Source organism: Struthio camelus, chromosome 11 (genome assembly GCF_040807025.1).
Source record: "Struthio camelus isolate bStrCam1 chromosome 11, bStrCam1.hap1, whole genome shotgun sequence".
NCBI classification, from domain to species: domain Eukaryota; kingdom Metazoa; phylum Chordata; class Aves; order Struthioniformes; family Struthionidae; genus Struthio; species Struthio camelus.
Genome location: NC_090952.1, coordinates 10,172,532 through 10,188,063, shown reverse-complemented (window position 1 = coordinate 10,188,063; position 15,532 = coordinate 10,172,532). Strand labels below are relative to the sequence as shown.

Here is a 15,532-nt window from a genome sequence, read left to right as displayed (position 1 = left end):
TTCTGAAATAAAATGTTTCATTTTAAAGGGGAAAATCAAATACTTTGTAATTTTATCATCTTTTCCCTCCCTTTTGACTCAAACAGGTGACATATTTAATATGAATTTCTGATTTTCAGCCTTTTTTTTTTTTTTTTTTTGGTAAATTAAACAGGAATTGAAACCATCCTTTCTAGCTCTACATAACTCATATTTGATGTAGGCCAACTAACATCAGGTGACTATAAAAGACCAGGTCACCTTACCAGGCCTGAGTAACCAGCTTGGATGAGGGCCAACCACAACATTTTGATACAAGACAAATTAAAACAAATAAACTCATTAGTTGATTTCTCACTCACTACATATTTGATTGATATATGAGATATATATATTTCAGTTTTCATTTAGGTGGGTTTTTTTTTTTTTTTTAAGAAAAGGATACAGGCACATTTTAGTAACAGGAAAAAATGTAACTTTTAATTACTGAGCTCAGCTATCATAAACTAAATGCTAAATAATCCAGAAATGCTCATTTAAGCCTGCTTTCCCTTCTGCACAGACCGCATCGTAATGAGTAAGTAACACACTGTCTTCCAAAGAGCAGTATACTCTACCACAAATCACGAGCTGTATTTCCTCCCTTATTTTTAGGCCAAAATGTGATTCCAAAAAGATATTATTAAGTTATAACACCTTAGTCATTTTCAAGCTCCAGGCACTTAAGGTGCTGAATTTTAGATTGCTTTTTTATATTCTGCCTGTGCCCGGCTTCCTTACTGTACGTTAAGTTATTAAAGCTGTCTGCTCCAATTTCCCTTCTGCTTCGGACGACATGACAGAAAGATGAGAGAGACTACCTCTAATCTTGTAAAGCTAAACACACTGTAAAAAATGAAACAGTGGAAACTATAAGGACAATAGCCGTGCCTAGGCAAGGCAGTTCACACTGCACGGCCACTGAAAGCAGGCTACACTAGGAGCCCGTGACATGGCACAAGCTCGGCTTGGCTTCCTCCACAATTAGCGCAGTGGCTATTCACTATGCTTTGCAATAAACTTCCACCTTCTAACAAGAAAGCCCTAACATAAAAGAAACCCCATGCACGCACAAACTGAGATTAATCTCATTATATTTTTTAAAATAAATTGAAAGGTTATTCAGCACAGCAACAATTTTTAAATTTCACTTGCTATTTAAATAAAAAAGGCTAACCTTAGGGGAGAGGTTTCAAAATTAATTAATTACTAAATTAATGACTAAAAATTTAGTTTGAATCCATCTCCCTTACTGTATTTTTCACTGCTTAACTTGAATTGCATCCTGGCAATACATTTCTGTTGCAACTATTGCTTTCTTGGAAGAACAGAAAAGGATCGGGCATGGATCTCTATGACTAATGTGCCAGAGGGTACATTTCTATTTGTAGCTGGAATTCAAGGTTGCAGTAAATAATCTTACAGACTGTTCCACAATAGATGGTATAATTTAGGGAAGAAAATGAAAACAACGTATGTGCGTATATTTATGCGACTAAAAGCCATCACGCATAATCACATTTTGCTTGTTCCCCAATGACATCTATCTAGATAATAAATCTCTTCCGATAAACTTCAGCAGAAACAAGAGCAAAAAAGGATTCGGACCCACACGGAGCTGAGAAGAACACGGCAAACCGTTACGTGGAGGTATCTACCGAAGGCCAGACGCAAGGCCCTGTCCCAGGGCATCGCGCGCTCACCCGCGGACCACGAGCAATCCTGCCTGTCTCAAATCCTGCTGCTTACTCAGAAAGCGCAAAGGGGAAACCATCTCAGCAGACTGCCCAGCCCACAGCCTGCAGGTGCCTCACAGGCTCCCTTCTTCCCTCCTGTAACATTTCAGAAGAAATATCCCAAGCCATTTGTAACACAACGAGTAAATGACATTGATGATTTTGGAACAGCCAAATAACGCACTAAAGCAGCTCAATAAACTAAACACTGTAAATGAGCTGGCACACTTTTATGTACCAACTCGAAGGGGTTTCATATAGAAATATCCCAAAGACGAGGTGATTTAGTGCCGTGCAGTTTGATGGGTAGCCAGGGCCGGGCTGCACGTCTACCACGGCAGCGTTTGGCCAACCCCACACACAGGCTGCGAGACACTGAGCTGCCTCACCAAACTGTGCCACAAGGGAAGCACTGAGGTCCTCGCAAAGCTTGAAAAGTAGCGCTACGGTTTTTCCTGAGGACATCTGTCGTTAAGGCTTACCTGAGGCTGTCCCGCTCCGGCGGCCCTGCGAGGGCGCTGAAGGGCACGGCGCTGGTGACACTGCTGATGTCATCAGAGACATCTGCACTAGGTTTATGCTAACAGCTTGCTTTTTAACATTAGGGCAATCTAACATTGCAAGAAGGATTAATAAACCTTCTTACTTGGTCACAGTCACCACATCGTCCTCAGGGAGGGCTTACGGTGGGTCAGCCCTCCCCGCCGAGGTGGAAACGCGGCGCCTCGGACACCTCCGGGCAGCGAGGGAAGGTACGCAACAGCTTGAAACGGGACTATTTCGAACAAGTCCGCTCACGATGTGTTTATTATGTAACTGGCAGGTGTTTTGTCAGACGGAGATTACTATTTTTCAGCAATTCCACCGACCCGTTCTGCCATCTGGATAGCAAGAAGGAATAAAGCTACATTTAGTAAAGCGGGAATGCTTGCCTCCAGGCCGGTACGGGCAGGGAATGCAAGATGGTCCCAAATTTTCTGGCGCGTGCTGGAATAATCAAGATAAATCATTTCCCTGCACTGCAAAAGCAAAATGTGAGATCTCAGCTCCTCTTTGTATCCCACGAGCAGCTCCTCTGAAAGATCTGATAGCAAGAATTCCCTTTTAATTAGTGAGGAGAAAGAAATGCTGATATGAATATACTGTAATTACATAGTCGAGATAAAATCCACCCATGCCATTCTGTACAATGAGACGTGCACAACCTACTCCAGGAGTCAGCTTAAAGGCAAACAACTCTAATAAGGACTGACACGGTCTCTGTGTCATATAAAGGACAGCACACAGCAGAAGGAGGAGCAGAAACGAGTACTGTAATCAATGTGATTACATATACGTCTCTTTTACGTTCAACCTTTTCTTCTGCCTTCGAACGCACCTTCTTGTTCACGCTGTCTTCCTATGCCGCTCTCCATTTCAGAAAATATAATAAACGCAGTAAGAAGAATAAACACAGAATATTTAACTTGCAGACATAACACAAACCCTTGTCATTAAAAAGAAAGAAAATGATTAAACCGCATGAATGTAAAATTAGATTTCTATTAAGTGCTCAGGCAGCAGGCTTTTGAACAGGCTGAGAAATGAGATATCTGTGTACTTCTGTTAATTGAGATATGCTAGAAAATACTTACTTCAGAAAACTGCACACTCAGTATTGCTACTAGCTAGACTGCTAGGTAAATAACAAAGTAATTTTTGTAGAAAAGGAGAGAACTGTGTTACAGAACAGCAGTGTATCTTCCTCAGCGTTTACGTTCCAGTTAGCTCAGCTGCTTTGTTGCCAGCTAGGTGTGCCTTACTTGGGAGACGCGTGCTTTAACACGTCGGCTTGCAGGCACTCTTCTGCATGGGAACCCTTAGATACTTTCTGTCCCAGGGCACAGCAAAGAGAAGAGATGTTTACTATTAATGCAGCAACAAAATGGAAATGAAAAGTCACGATCAGGTACATACACAATGGAAACTGGGGAGATAATCGGGCTCATTTTCAAGACCCTTCTACCTACTAGAAGGAAAATATCTTAAGACTCATCTATCTAGGATCTTTTAAGTAAGCCCATGCTATTTCAAACACCCTCCAGCAAAAAATCCACCTGCTTACAGTCCACTTGGCTTCTGAAAAGGAGGCAGAGTAGTTGTGCTATGATTACGTTTTTGCAGCGATCTCTGATGAAGGATATGCTAAAAAAAGGTCTCTCCCTAACTGCTGAGATCATAAGTACAGGTGTTGGTTAAATACCTAGTGTGAACCCACTTACCTCATTGATGTGACTCTCTGAATAGTAAGCGAAATGGCCAAGCCCTGGCCAGACACCAACAAAAGTCAGCATCAACCTTAGCTGAATCTTATTCACTGGTTTCTATTCAAATACCTCAAAGCAATGGTGGATATTTTCCAGACCACTATAATAACCAGAACTGCAGTATTTTGTTATTTTAGTGGTTTCAAATTGTAGATAAAACAACAGGAGCTGAACAAACCGTCAGTTTTCCTAACGTTCTGCAAATCCCACTTATAAAAGAAAATAAATTTTTACGTAGTAGAATCCATCAAGTAGTCAGACTGCATAAACATCAGCAATTCAACAGCTCCTGTACACTGCTCCTGTAAGGATTTTACACTCATTCTCTGCTGGACACTTGACAGACATAGCAGAACGTATACTTTGCTGGTATGGTAAAAGTGAAAAATTCAGATATCTCAGCATTAGGTAACACAAACTTGGTGGAGCCTGCAAGGTGTGGCATGCGCAAAGAACTGAACTACCAGGACCAGATGATAAAAATGTACAATGTGTAGGGAGATTAAAAGAGAAAAGCAAATACCCATCTCACTTCTACTACGGCTTTGATGTGGAGTTACACATCATCACTAGCAAAGCAGTCATGGATTTTGCAATAATGGTATAATAATAACGTGAGGACTTTCTCAGCAACAGGCCTAAGCACGGAGAAATTATTACCGGAAAAAGCAGATACGAAAAATACGGCCTATTTTCATTAACACATCTTCAGAGGTGCTCTCATTTTGCACTAACAGGCAGCAACCACTATAAAGAAATAAAAGCAAGAACCAGCCCATAACAAGCTGCAGAATTTCTGTGCAACTTATAAAACAAAGTCTGAAACCTGTGAAATGATGGAGAAAAAATAATCCTGTTTGCAGTGTGACAGACGAGCCACGTAGCTATCACACACACACTGTTTTAGGTATGTGGCAGGAGGAACAGTAGCACAGGACAAGAAGAGAAGGGGTAAGAAAATGATGGTGAGAATATGATTTCTAACTATGTAGTCTATTTTCACTGCCTCTCTCAACTTGTCTTTTGTCATGGAGGAGAAGCAAGGCGTAATCTACAGACGGATCGTGCAGCTGTGGATATTTGGCTCAAAGGTGCGTCAGCTTGTATTTGTTGGCGAGTCAGCCAGCAGGCACGCTTCGCGGCAGCAGGGCGCGGGATCGATACCGACCTATGTTAAAAAGAGCAAGTGAGCCTGTGCGGGGGCAATTTGTGTCTCTGCATCTCCCTGTGTGCAGCGTGCCTACTGCAACTACCGTCTGCCCGCTGCCGCTTCTCTCGTTAGCCTTACCCCGTTAACAGGCTTACTCCCAGAGCCCACGCGCCCATGTCGTAGTTTTCAGAAATATTGTAAAAATGGGCCTGCGTTAAGACGGTGTTCAGTGAAACACTAGCACTGCAGGACTTGATAGGAGAAAACAGTTATTTTGGATGATTTCTACTCTGCAGAGGTAAGATATTTTTCTTTTTTTCAATCATTTGCCATTAAATATTATTCCTCCATCATCTATGTAAAACGTTAAATCATGTTGACCAGGCTTAGTTGACCAGGCTGCACACACGTGATTAAATGCAAGAAAGAATAACCCAAAGGGTGAGTTTACTGTCCTAAGATCTGCAAAGTGGTTATGTGATAGTTACTATAGCACCAAAGACCAATAAAGGAATATATTTCAATCTTCCTAGATCCTTTTGTTAGGTATTTCAGTGAAATTTTTGTTCCAGATACTTGAAACTGGTGCTGATGTTACTTCATTTATTTTTCAGTCTCTGATATTTCCAAAATATATCAATTTTTAATTTATTTTGGGTTCATTTGAGCACGTATTTTACTTGTTTCAGTAACTGATCTACCTTGAAATACCTCAGAAGGAATGTCAATACTTCCCCCCCCCCCCCCCCCTTTGGAGCATGGGAAGTGGGAACAAATGCCGGCGTTTTTCCTGCCAGTTCCAGTAGCTTCCTTCTCTTGCAGGGCTGTGCTGTTGTGCAGTGTTTCAGGATCACTCTCACTACGCATGTTACTGATGAATGTTCCTCTGACAGGTCTGCGTCCCACAAAGGCGTCTGTCCTCACGTGCGCAAAGATGCTAGCTCTTGTCACCTTAACTGCAAGTCACATAACATTTATCTTAAAACTCAAGCTCCTGGGGTGACCACATCCAAATCTCCTATGTGATTTTGATTTTAAACAGTCATTTCATGATTGCAAAAGTCTGCAAAAAAATTTAAAATGAAAAGCAGCATTTAGCCAAAACTCTGGAGGTGCGTTAATGCATTCAAATTTAATATTTTTACATAAGTCTTCTGATTTAAGAGCCATCTCATAGATTTTGAGGTCAAATTCATGATTTTTAAATTCTTAAAGTAAGCAATATTTTATCTACGTATAGATGAATATGAACCCCAAGCCAGAAAAATATGGTCTGTATTTGTTTGGTTTGAGACTACTTTTGTATCTAAAATTACATAGCAATACTTCTTTTTTTTTTTTTCCCTACAGACTAGTAGATACCAGAGCGCCCACACTACTAGATTCCACCTCAGCTTACCACAGATGGACATCTCCTACAGGCCTCCCCCTACCCCCTCACTTCTCATCCAACTTCCTTCAGCTTATTTCTTGACACACACGTTGCATCTACACTTCTCATTTTTCCTCCAAACATAATTGCAAAACTGAGGAAAAGAAATAAAAAATAATAGCAACGCTCCATATGCAGCAATTCAATGCCTAGCAACCTGTGATAGGCCGACGGAAGAAATCACAAATTATCTGCAAGAGGCAGTTGGAACTAAGGCTTGGGGTAAACAGACACACAAACAACATGTCAGCCATGATAAAGAGTGTAAATTTGAACAGATGTCACTTCCAGAGCAGCAGCAGGCAGATTAAACAGAACTGGCTTTGGACGAAATCCAAGGAAGAGCAAGAAAATATGAAGCTTTTGCCCCGAGCTCTCATAGAAAACTAGTCTCCAGAACCCTCTTTTCTTTAGCAATCATAATTTAGTAGCAAGGCTAAAAAGAGGAAGAGACTACAAGAAAGCCAGTTTAAAATACTTCGATTATATATACATATCCTTCTGTAAATATTTCCTTTTCAGGAAAAAAAATAACAAAATAAATCTAGCTGCTTTGAATAATTTAACAAAAATCATAATCATAAAAGCAGTCTTCAAATAACTTTAAGTTATGGCACTAGAGTTTCCATCAACATATTAGTACCGCATAATCAATCAAGGCCAACTCCTTGAAACAAAAATAAATACTGGATCACTCAAGTAATAGTTATAACAAATTTTTGCTGTACTTGTAGTCTCTTGAATAGCTCTGGTTACTAGCGTTTTGCGCCTCTGTGTATTTTAAATCAATGTTTCTGCTGACTTACGTATAACGCTTTATCATATATGAAGTGCACCAAGAGAAACAGAGAGGATACAGAACAATCGATACCCTGAGTCAAGCAATAACAGACATATCTACCCGGATTTCTCTTAAAAATTACCCAAATTACTCTCTCAAGAGAGTAAGTGTTACTCTGCTTGCTTACATCATTATTATACTTTACAAATCCTAAGTTCTCTAAAGACTGGCCAATGTCTGCAGCATGTATATTCATGATTTTTTTTTCAGGAATGTAATGTCTCCTTGGTTTTAAATGCCAAACAGCGAAACAATTTGTCCTAATAATCACCATTATTACTTTTACCTGGTAGATGCCAATAAAGAAAGGAGGAAAGTAGAATTTTGAGAAGTTGTAAAAGAAAGAACTCAAAGAGGTAGAATATCAAACAGCTTCAATTTTCTAATGTTATTACTGAAATTAACTCCATCATATAGTTCATGATTATTCCTTTGGTTTCTTAAAGAGAACTGCTTTCAGTACGGCACACAGAACAGAGTAACTATTTGTATGAAAGCAAAATGAATGACAAGTTATTATTTCTCAAATTAATTAATAGCAACTTTCCTAGTTAATGCTAAGTTCCATGTGGAAGAGATAAAAATCACACACTTTGTTTAATATGCATAACAGATGCCATTATATCCCCACACATCTGAATAACGTTTTCATATTTGCAAGTCAGTATTTCAACCTGAATTGTTGCAGGGTTTTTCTAAGTCAATAATACAAGCCTACAAAATTAAAATGCACTACTTGTGTCAAACACAACAAAATCATTGTTTGTTTATTTTTAAGGTGATAATAAAAAAGATTAATGATACTGCTGGATAATGAAACAATCTGCCATAAGGCAAGCTGCAGAATGTAGAGTGAGGCTCTAGCAACGATCCTAAGAAAAACTTCAGTTTTCTCCCAAACGCATTAAGTTGTCCCTTTTATTACCAGGTGACATTTTTGCATTTAAAAGAGAGTTGATTTTCATGCAGTGCTTAAAGGTCAAACAGTTAATCTACCTCTGTGCAGAGAGCGCTTTCCTCTGAAGAGATTTCTAGAGGACATCAAATCAATAAGACTCATCAGACTCAACAAGAATAAAACCCTTCAGTGTGCTCTAGACAAAAGCTTATACCAGTCTCAAAGAAATTGGATCCAACTCATGAAAATTTGTCACACATTATCCAATATAAAAAGGAACAACTTTTATAGCTGAGCATGGATGTAAAAGATTTTTATACCACTAATTCAGAAGAAAAGTCTTATTCAGTGGAGAATGTACAAAAGGATCAGTTTTATCATGTGTACTCACTAGGCCTTCTCCTTGCTAACTGGCAAAAACCAAGGACAACTGCGTAAGCAGGTAGACTCACCACAGTATGATATATCAGAGTTTCCACTGCTGTTTTCTTCAGCTCTCCAGTCACATGATATGAAAAAGCAGGTTTCTGCTGAAGGAGACAGAGAGAAAAAAGGAGTCTTAAAAAAAAAAAAAAAGAGTAAATTTAGCTGTACACTGGCATCTTTGCTCAGTTTGTTAGACATGATGAACCCATTTCCTAGTTCTGTAACAAAACTACCGCTTGACTTGCATACAATGGCTTGAGAAGTTCACTGGAGACACTTCAAATTAAAGTTGAATACCGAATTCTGGAAATTTGCTGTGTAACCTCAAGGAATCAGGTTTGAAAGTCAGCGTCTTGAAGAAAAGATACTCCTGAGCCCACCGTTTTAGAACGAGGCTCAAAAGAAGTGGTGTGCAGTTCCTGCCTCTGACACAGCCTCGTACAGAGGTTTCTGGCAGCAGTTTCCCATTTATAAAATGGGGATAATGATACTTTTTGTTAAGCCTTTTCTACAGACTGGAAACTCTTCAGGGTAGTGACTGTGTCAAGATAGGAACTGTGTATCTGTAGATCTACATGTATACACATATACAAGAATAAGTCAACTGGTATCATAATCACATCTAGAGTTTCCAAGGCATTTCTATAACACAGAAGGAAGAAATGGCCAAAAAAAAAAAAAATCCATAATCAGAACTCAAGATTTGATCTTCGTTACAGGTGCAAGACTTACGTGCCTACTCCAGAGGAAGGGAGGGCTGGGAATTACATGGGAATACTACAACTTCTACGAGGACTGTTGTGCAGTATGTTTCTATGTGTATAGAATAGTACTATGTTTTTGCTTCTGAAGGAAATAAAATATGAAAAAAATAGATGGGGAAAACATACTGAAAGAATGAAATACAAGAAATAAAGTGAGAACAAAATAAAAATCAAGTGAAATACAGAACTAAAAGAATACATGAAAAAGATAGCACCAGCAAATAATCATTTGTTGGAAAATAATTACTCAAGCCACAAAAAACAATACAACTGCCCGGTGTATATCCTGGTTTGAGTAATTCACTTTGACAGTGACATTGTGATTTCTATCTTAGTATTATTTTGAAGTTATAGAACGCACATTTTTAATTTTCAGTCCCTTTTCAGCTAATCTAGCATAAATCTCAATCATTACTCTGCCTAGTTTGCTTTCAACTCCAAGAATGAAAAATCCAGTGCACAGGCTTTGAAGTTTTTTGTTTATAGGATAACTGCTTTTAATTATTATTTTGTTTGCCAGTTTTCTTCAATGAAAGTTAAAATGCAATTATTTTCCACTCAAATATGCACAGTAATTTGAATGACTTCTATTTTGATGTAATTAAGGTAAAACTGATCATTATATATAAAACATTTTTGAACACTTCCTGACAAAACATTATTATTTATTTTTGAATTCCCCCTTCATTCATCATTCATTTTGAAACCATTCCCAGAGCTTTTACTGCATCTGATGATTGATTTTACTGCTATCAGATGTAAAATTGTTAGGAGAACGTTTCCTAAACAAACCTATCTTTCTAATTATTTTAAACTATCTGGAGAAGATTTTTTTTTCCCCCTCTTCTGATTAATGTCTTTTGCTTCTAGATGCACTCATTTTTTTTAAAAAAATCTTCACTTAAACAAATTAAACTCCTTTGGAGGAGAATCAAAAATCCTGATCCAGGTCAGAGGAGGAATACAGATTAAAAGAAAATTGTGCTTTCCTTTGTATGCCCTCCTGATACATGTAGCAGTCAACGTAGCGAGCAGTTCAAGGACTGGCTCATCTGGACTACAACTAAACCCTGCTGCAGAATAACCCTCAAAGCAGGTACAGGGTTTTGGATATCTGAGACCTGAGCTAACAAAGGACTGTGAAAAAACATGAGAGGAACAAAGATATACCAGTTCCAGCCCTTTAGGGAGACTGAAGTTTTGGACATGACCTCGTTCACAATGGAAGAGTGAATAGAGTCTTGAATAGAAATCAAATTCCGTAAAAAATATCATGCACATAATAGAGTTCTTTAAAACCTTTCAGAAAATTTTTTTCTTTTGTTCTTGCCAACCTGCCTGCATTCTGCCTTCTAACATGTCTTCCCCATGAGTGCATTTTGCGCTGCAAAGGACCAAAATATTCTGCAAGTCAATACTATAAAAACTACTTTTTCTTCCTCTACGAAGTTGAGTCAAGAGAAGCGCTCCAACTCTTCCCTTTGACAATTTTAAGATGTGCCCTTTGGAAAATTTACCAAGTTAAAATATGCACTGAAATCTGAAAACACTTGTGCATTTAGACTAAATCAAGCTGATACAGGCCTTTTTCTCTTTTCCCATATCTCAAGCAGTCTAGTCCTAGGACGAGATTAAGGGTGCAGTCCCACAGCAATTTAATTAAAACTAAATTTTGGGCTGTCCCAGTCCTCCCTTGCCTGAGTTGGTTTTTGCTCAGAAAGATCCCTGAACCAGCTCACCACTGGGTCACGAAGGACCCTGCTGGTCCTTTAGATGAGTTTAAGCTGTTCTCCCCTCCCTCCTGTCTGCACTGCGGGTTCCTCTTCCTCCTCCCCTTTCAGCTCGCACTAATAACCATGCAACCAGCCGATGAGCCAGACACAGGAGCAGATTCAGCTGAAAATCCCATTTAAAATGTCGCAAACTCAAGATAGTTTTCAGCCATTCCATCTCGTGAACAATTAAGTAGAGATAATAAAACAAGATAATGTAAAAATATAATACAAAAGCAGAAAAAATTCATCCATTTTAAATATCAAAATACTAAATTATAACAGGCGATTCAAAGTATAATTCATCTGTTTGTAGGTTTATAAAGAAGGTCAAATGAAATTTCTTTCTTAATGGACTCTTCGGTGAGCATCTAGATGTAGATATTAGGCTTTGTGAGCAACGTAATATAACCAATACCAAGTCATCTGTTCTTGTCAGGAAGTTAATAGGTATTAATAGCCTGCTGTTCCCAGAAGTTTTACTTGTGGAAAATAGACAGTACATGGGCTAATTTATCTGATTACAGTACTTTCCTTGATGAAAGTAGTGGAGAAAATACAAAACACAGAAGTCTATTTCTTCTCTAAGAAGAAAGTTGGGTAGAATAATATAGGGATAATGCAGACATTTGCTTTTGAATAGACAATAAATAGGCACAGAGAATATCAGATGAAAGGACACAGAGGGAGAACCACAGTACCATGGTTTCCATGGTGGTTTATTCCCATGACAAAAAAGAAAGCTAAATTACCTACATCTGCCGGAACGAAAGCCATTGCACAAATGTTTTGATCAAGTTTCCCAGAGGAAATAGTGGTCTCCTTCAAATAATTAGTGCCCTATAAACACGAGCTAAAATGTTAAAGCAGTATACTGGTGGGAGTATATTATCAGGCTTCCTCACCATCAAACAGTCATAGGAAAGTTATGTGAAAAAAACGGTATTTACTTTAAAATTTTACTAAATCAACTGCTCATTTTTACCCATCTCTTTAACTAAGGACTGTTTCTAATAATGTATACCTACAGCTAAACAAATTAGGAATGCTCTCTCGTGCAGCACAGTTTTCTTTGCATGTGTTGGCACGATTCTCCAGGAGTTTTGGAGCACTTTCCTATCAGGTCACCCATCAGGTAGCCTAGCGCAACCCAGCCCAGCAGCCGTCCGGCTCCAGCTGCAGGCGGGCTCCGTGCGGCCCGTAGAGCAGAGGCAGGGAGGCGATGCCCTGCTCCCGGCCCAGCGGCCAAGGGCATGCGTGACCATGAGACCGTCCCTGCAGGATCAGCCCCTTCTGCCCCGCTGAGAGCCACAGGAGCAGCTGCAAAGCCCACAGGGCTGCACTTTGCAAGGCGGGCTGGCCGCCCCGCGTGCCCAACAAAACGGAGAACAAACTGGGAAGCAGCGATGCTGATCAGCTCAGTAACGTGGAACAAGCGTCTTCCACTCTCAGACACAGACCCCTTCACCTGCCCAGACTGTGATGTTTGGGGGTCAAATACTATCTCTCATTTTATATTTATTTAGGATTTGCATTGAAACAAAAAAGAAGTAACAACAGACCTTTGAGTTTTCTAATACTAGCAATAATTTACAAACTGATATGAGACGGGACCTGACATGAGTTGCCCACTATACATTATGGATATTTCATATCAAGTTTTGGATTATAAGAACTAACAGCAATCTTGGTATAAATCTCTCTAGTGATTCAGAAGGGTAAATGTGTAAAACCAGATTTTCTCCCCTCTTTGCTGGACACTAAGCACCTGGCCCCATTCCCTACTCTCATAAGGTGATTTACAGGAGGTGGCTGCAGGTCCATTTTTGAATAATTAGTTACTTCCCATCTGAGGCTGCAGTTCCTGATGCAGAGCACACGGCTCTTAAAAAGAGCAAAGAATCTCAAGGATGAGCTGGATGCGCAATGTTCAAGGGAAACAATACAGCTTTCCAGAGCGCTTCAAGGAAAGAACCGGTCAATGGCATTGACGTACCGTGAGAATATGGCAGAAACCAAGTAGAACTTTACTGTCAAGATTCTCCTTGTTTCAAGAGAGATAAAACAGTATTTTGGAGCTTGCTGGGATTTTTAACATCCTAGAAGAAATGGGGTGTTCCTACACATTCAAACAAGAGCTGTGAATTACCTCCACAAACAAGTTCTGCATGACTTTGTAGAGACCAGTAAGATAAAGAGAGGTAGCTCTAGCACACACTACATTTCTATGAGATAAATTTATTAATTATATGAACCTATTGACTAACCAAACACTGCACTGGATATAAGCCATGGTGTACTAAGACTTTCCCACCTGGCTAACTAGTCAGGTCCTGGACAACTGAAAGCCAGGTTAGAAAGGCCACATTCTACAAGACAAGGTACCATTGAATGTCAAGTTGCTTCCCAGACCCGAAAAGTGATAAGCATTGGACATGCACAGCAACTGCCTAAATCTGTCCTTACTCTAACTTCAGGAGGAACAGAAGAAACCTTTTTCCTTGTGTAGGAAGGCATCCTTTTCTTGGTGTATGAAATCATCCAAGTCCTTCCAATTGAAGAACAACAACAATAGACTTAAACGGAATGCTTCTCTCATCCTAACCTTCTCAAACTCACACCATGCCATACTTCAGTCCTTAAACATGCAAATGGCTCTCTCTCCTGCTGGCCTGTCAAAGCTGCTTGTTATATATCAGACACCCAAACCTTTCCAAATCATACAGGCCACAGTTCCGCAAATTGTGAACAATAAATAGGCATATTTAAAGCTTCAAATGATAACAGAAGAATCAGGCTCAGAGTAGGGTAATTTAGAAATGAGGCTACTTATATGGCAGCAGTGGAAATTTCCCAAAGCCTACAATCTGAATGCCTTTTTCACATTTTAAAATAGCATCCCCATGGACTACATCCAGGCTTTAAGACAACTTCTCTAAGGAGAGAGAAAACTGCCTTTTCATTGGAGGAGATAAAGCATATCTGACCGAGCAACAAATCAAAACAGCCCAAACGTCTCTTCTGTCACTTGCACAGAGCCATAAGTGCAGAATTTGAATTGTTGCCATTTTCATACAGAAAGCAGGGTATAGTTAAAAGTACATCTGTTTTTGTGTATGTGCATGCAAAGCACAAAGAACATGTAGAGAAAACCCTGTTCCTATGTCCCAAAAGGAGAGTTCCGCAGCATATCAGATCAACTATTTCCTAAGTAACCCATTGCATAAAAAAAAACAATTAAAAAGTAAAAAAAAAAAAAAATTCACCTTGCAGTTCCATGTAAATAAGTTTAAAACCAGTGTGACTGTTATTTTTCTCAAATTTGCATGCACAAATTAATATTAAGTACTTTTCCACTACTACCACCTCCAACACCCCACAGTAATAATTTCAGTGTGCTCACTTAACTTAAGATGTTCCTTCGTATTTTAAAGGTCATCAAGGTTTAAGAGCTATGTTCTATACTTTAAAAGTTCCCTCGAGTTTTAGAGTTATTACTAGATCTCATTATATTTTCCATATAGGAAGTGCATCTCAAAGTTTACATTAAATTTTAAATAACTAGAATTTTGAAAGGTCAAATAAATAATGAGATGACTTACTGCAACAGGAAATATATTCACTATTTTGCCACAAGCTTTTCTAATACAGCTTCTTCTGGAAGAAAATCCTTTGCTGTATTGACTTGTTGCTTTAAATTCTCACTACGCTTAGCATCACCGAAGACACAATATAAAACCACGCTAGACAGAAGCATAATAAAATCTGTGGTGATGCTTTAGGCACGATAACCTCTTCTCATCACAGAAGTGAAAATGAGCTAAAATACTTAAAGACTAGCACTTCACCACCACCGGAATGAGTCCTATAACATCGTGTAGTCCTTTTATTGTTGCTTTCTCATTCAGTGACAATGATAGAGATTAAATTCTATGATCCTCACCTAAGCTTCTAGGATACTGAAGTTTTCCACGGGGGATTGCACTGCTGAGAGACTAATGCTGCCCTCAGCTAAGTAGTATTGGCTTCTCTTTGCACCATTCTCCTCCTCCCCAGCAGCTGCTGGCACACCAGGTACACTGATGCACGAGTGGCACCAACTTTGGCCCACGATTGGTGCTCCACTTTTTCTAACTGGTAGAAACCCAACACACTGAATTACCAAAAAATACACTTAACTCTCACTGTA

General features: G+C 39.3%; 1 protein-coding gene across 1 annotated transcript in view; it reads right to left on the bottom strand.

Annotated features, from left to right (window-relative positions):
• Positions 1-15,532, bottom strand: part of TENM1 (teneurin transmembrane protein 1) — a 910,925-nt gene that overhangs the window by 688,113 nt on the left and 207,280 nt on the right. Inside the window, exon 4 of the mRNA XM_068956568.1 lies at positions 8,834-8,911. The gene's annotated coding sequence lies outside the window, so the exon portion shown is untranslated. The remainder of the gene's footprint in view (positions 1-8,833; positions 8,912-15,532) is intronic.